This window comes from Amblyomma americanum, chromosome 6 (genome assembly GCF_052857255.1).
Source record: "Amblyomma americanum isolate KBUSLIRL-KWMA chromosome 6, ASM5285725v1, whole genome shotgun sequence".
Lineage (NCBI taxonomy): Eukaryota > Metazoa > Arthropoda > Arachnida > Ixodida > Ixodidae > Amblyomma > Amblyomma americanum.
In genome coordinates, this window is record NC_135502.1 from 79,224,080 (window position 1) to 79,228,669 (window position 4,590).

At 46.7% G+C, this 4,590-nt stretch overlaps 1 pseudogene; it reads left to right on the top strand.

Annotated features, from left to right (window-relative positions):
- Positions 1-2,773: 2,773 nt before the first annotated feature.
- LOC144095707 (U2 spliceosomal RNA) lies at positions 2,774-2,894 on the top strand (annotated as a pseudogene).
- The last annotated feature ends 1,696 nt before the right edge of the window (positions 2,895-4,590 follow it).

Here is a 4,590-nt window from a genome sequence, read left to right on the forward strand (position 1 = left end):
TTAAATCGGAATAAACGTCCCGGCTCCCGCCTTTTTTTGAACTCAACGTGGTAGGTATAGGCGGAGCCAACCAACGCGTGGAGTGCCTTTCATCCAGCCCAGTGGCAGCTTCGCTTTCGCTTTTATTTAGTTTTTAGTTTTCTGTGAATAAACAGCTTCGTTCACATACACCATAACCGCAAATTAGGCCCACGGAAATGAAAATACATGTGGACTCTTTGATTTACGTATCGCGCCACCGATGGTAGACCGTCAAGCCGCCACGGGACTAGCTGACTCCTCGGTTGACTCCTCCTATCTACCGCGTTGAGTTAAAGAAAAAAAAAGGCGGGAGCCGGAACGTTTAATCCGAATTAATTAGGGCAATCATCCGCACAGGGCAATAATTTGAAGTTTCTAGGAATGCCCGGAGCGTGTAGAGTTCCCGCGGTAAAAAGACGAATTCAGATTCCTCTTTAGTGCACGTTTAACATTAATTCTTACTGTGCTCAGTATCTTTGGATCAACTGCCAGTTTCTTTTCCGTTTCTTAACTGCTCCCTTGACACACTTACTTGTTTCTACTTTTTGAAGATTGAGCATGTCCTTGCTATTTCGGAAGCCTAGTTTTCCGCGGGTTCCTGCGACGGCATCGTACACTGAGTGTTGGAGGGTCTCACACTGGATAATAATATGTTCTATCGTTTCGCTGTCTTTCATGCAGCAACAGCAAACTTCATTCGTGGTGTCAAGTTCCTGCCGGTAACACTTCGCCCTCAAACACTCAGCCCTGGCGTCGAAAAGTAAAACACTCCTTTTGAGATTTTCAGAAAAGTTTTCCCTTTTAATCACAGATTTAGCCATCCTATAGAGCTCCAACCTCGGTTTAACCGCTGGCAACATTTTACGCCCTCAAGCGGAATTCTACTTTTTTTACGGCATGTTTCGTACATGTGTCGCTTACTTTTGTTTTTGCATGTGTCTCTATGTTATATTAAGCTCCGCTCTTCCGCTGCGCAGCGACGTCGCGGGCGTGCATGGCCGGCATTATTCACACGTGCCGACACAAGAAATCGCGTGCGAGTGGATAAAAAATTAGAAATAAAAAATCGCTGCCACAAGGTTTTGCCAAGCGGATTTCTGCCACCCAACTGCACGGCGCCCGCTTATCGAGGCTTAAGCGCAGATTTTGTTTTCATTTTACCACACGCAGGTGCTTCGTCTGGTGTTTTTTTTTTGCTTTCCACAGACAGCAGCTGTATACGTCTTGGTCATTAATTTTTACTGCTGTCTATAATTGGCGCATCTGCCCGGCTCGCAGTTGGAGTCCAATAATTAATCTGCAGGTATATTAAATTAATTTCTGAATGCTGTTAAACTCAATTCAGTTTATTTCTGAAGAAATTTAGCTGGCGATTAACAGCTCAGAAGGAAAAGTATGATGCAGCTTAGTGCGAACTGGGATAAGGGATATATTAAATGAAAACAGGAAAGTTCAGACAAAAGCAGAGAAAAAAAATTGGCACTCTGTCCTTCCTCGAGAGGGATCATCGCATTTTAGAAAAAAAAAAAATGGTCATTTAGCCCGGTGGTACTTCATCTGAAAATTGAAATCGTCTGCTTTATCCGTGCGCTTTGCGAGTAGAATGGTCCCTTTCGCTTTTATTATCACCCTTACACTGCAAGGAGACGGGCATTGTTATTGCTGGGGTTTTTACCAATTATCAGGGCACTTGGCTTCGTTTTTTTTTTTCTCAGGGCTTAGGAGCGCTATGTTCGTGACGTCCTCACTATGTTCGTGACGTCCTCGCTAAGAGTTGAACTTCACGACCCAGACCGCTTAAGCAAAAAAAAAAAAAAATGCTTCCCACCAATCCCATACATCTATCCAATCTTCTCTACCAAAGGATTCGGGCAATGCTTTTCTATAATAATTTTATTCCGTTAACTTCAATAGTGGTGCTGCATAAAACGAAAACTGCTCTATCTTCCTTTTTACCTTTTACCGCCGATGTCTGAGGACGCACATTTCAACACGTCTCCCCCCGACGCAGTCAGACGCGGCGTTAGAGTCCAGACGCTGTGTATATGTGCAACCTCTGCAGCGTCTGTATATAGGCTGGGGAAGTCGCCGCTTTAAGACGAATCTCCGTACATCTCGACTTTGCCCGTTCCTTTGAAGCGACAGCGATGGTTGTGCCACTCTGAAATCACCCCCTCTAATGCCCTCCTGAGCCCTGTGACGAGTCCCTATAGCAACTTCGCGATCTACGATTCCTCAGCCCGAGTAGTGCTGATGACCGAGGCCCACCTAGGCGCCATTGTTTTACTGTGCAGCTGTACAGCAATCATAATTATCATTCCCGCTGTATTGATCGGGGTTGGTGTTCTAAGGCTCAGCCTCATCACGTGACCAGTCACGTGACGTCCCCGTGAGAGCGCAGCCGTCTGTGCGTGCTGCCCGCTCGCGGATCACGTGACTATTGTCCTCTCTTGGTAAACGCAACTACGAGCGCCCCCCTCTGAGGACTAGAACGGTCAGACAGAACGTTTGTGGGATGCAACAGATGCCAGGATGATGCCACACTGTTCGCACCGCAAAATCACAAATCGCAAAAGCATCCGGCTGATGCGCTAGCCAATCGCACTAATTAGGGAGCATAACCAAAGATTCATATTTTGGGCAGCCGGTGACGGTTGACAGGCGGTGGAGGGCGCCGTTCATCGTGGACGGTTTCTCATAGAGCTGTCATAGAGCTGTCACTGTGTATCGGCGAATGTCCGGACCCCGTAGAATATCTGTTACGGGTCCAATTGGACTTATTTTTGGAAATGTGGCGGAGAGTTTGAAGGTTGCTTCATTTCCACCACCGGTTGGCCCGGTATTGCACTACCTCCGGGATCGGCCTTGTCTTTAGCGCGTCTTTACTATCCTGTCTTTCTATCCCATCTTTGAGCTCTCCTACTATCTGCACGTGGTAGCGATTGTGGCTCGGCTTGAGCCAGTGAGCAGGCCTGTACACTTTCCTTTTCTTTCTTCCTGGCAACAACAGACATACAGACAGTCACTGTGATTTGGGCTCCGGTGGCCGTTGCGCCACCTGGTCCTGGGGACCCAAAGGCCATGAAACATTTCCAAAGAGCTCCGCTTGGTTGACTACCGCTGTGCTCAGGAGCAAAGCCTAATCGGCGGCGAATACTTGCATCGGCGAGGTTACTGCTTCGTGGCCTACGAAATCACAAGCAGTTCGCTGAGATCGAGATCATGAACTGACAGTAATATTTACTTTTCTTACTTCAAAAGTCTTACTTTTGAAAGTAAGTGAATGTCTATGTGCCCAATCCGTTCTGCGGCACAGGCCGCCCATCATAGAGGGGAACAGCAGCTGGCTTATTTCGGCTACGCGGAGCTCTTTCGTGTGTTGCCGAAATATGGGGACCATATACGGTACTTCTTGCAGTTATTAGAATGTGGCCGACTACGCTGTTATCGAAATTCCGCCGACCTTTCCGGGAGTCGAACGAGAAACTCATCCGCTGGTAAATGCAGGATCATAGCGGCTGGTTGAAGGACATGCTTGCGCGACACGCTCCGACTCGTTCATTGGTGTTTCGTTCAACGCACTCTGGACCAATCTCCGAGCAAATTTATGAGTACAGGAACGAGAACAAGAACGGCAGCAATGATAAGAACAACAACCAAAGCAAGAATAATATGATAAAGAAGGAATTGGGTACCTAAAAGAGTCGTACTTTGAATGTCATGGCCTCTAGCCTTAACAGTTGTCCCCCCCCCCCTCTCCCTGAAAGTGTATACAAGGCTAGCTTTAATAACGGCCTGGAGACAAACTGGAAAACAAATATTTGAGAAGCGTTTCTTTGTGAAAATAATTGTGATTATGTCTGTCTTCGTGTCATTCGTTTAAATATGTATTGCTGTTGCTTGAAAGCGAAGTCCCTCTTTCAAAATTACTTTTAGTCCGTTGTCGCGTTGCTCCAATTCATCACCAGCAAACGGTGTATATGTTCAGTACAAAGAGTTGAATGCTCTGTCCAACTCCATTTCGGTAATTCGGTACCCTAAAGGATATTGTTTTGAATTAAACGCCCCTCTTCTTGCATGCCCTGAGCGGAAATCTTTGAAGACGAAAGAGGTTGAGGATGTTGCAGCTACTGGTGGGGTTAGCCTTGCGGATTTTGCCAGCAATTGCTCCACCGTAGCTGCACTTAAATGCTGCATAAGTCAGCAGCTCCTCCTCATGTAAAGCTAACAGCCTATAATACCCCCATAAGGCCCATCCTTGAATACGGCACCATCATTTGGAGCCCCCATCAGTCTTACCTCAGCGAACAACTCGAAAAAATTCAAAATAAGGCCCTCCGGTTTATTTATTCCTGCTACTCACGTCATGACAGCGTATCTTCCCTGCGAGCTAAAGCGCGTCTCCCTACCCTTGCTTGTCGGCGACGCGTTGCTTCGATGAAGTTTCTTTTTATTCTTTACAATGATCGCATAAGACTTGATAGAAATCAGTACATCAAGGCACCTTATCATCGTTCGAAGCGATTAAACCATGAAAAGTGCATCAGGCCCATCCCAACGTGATGTAAC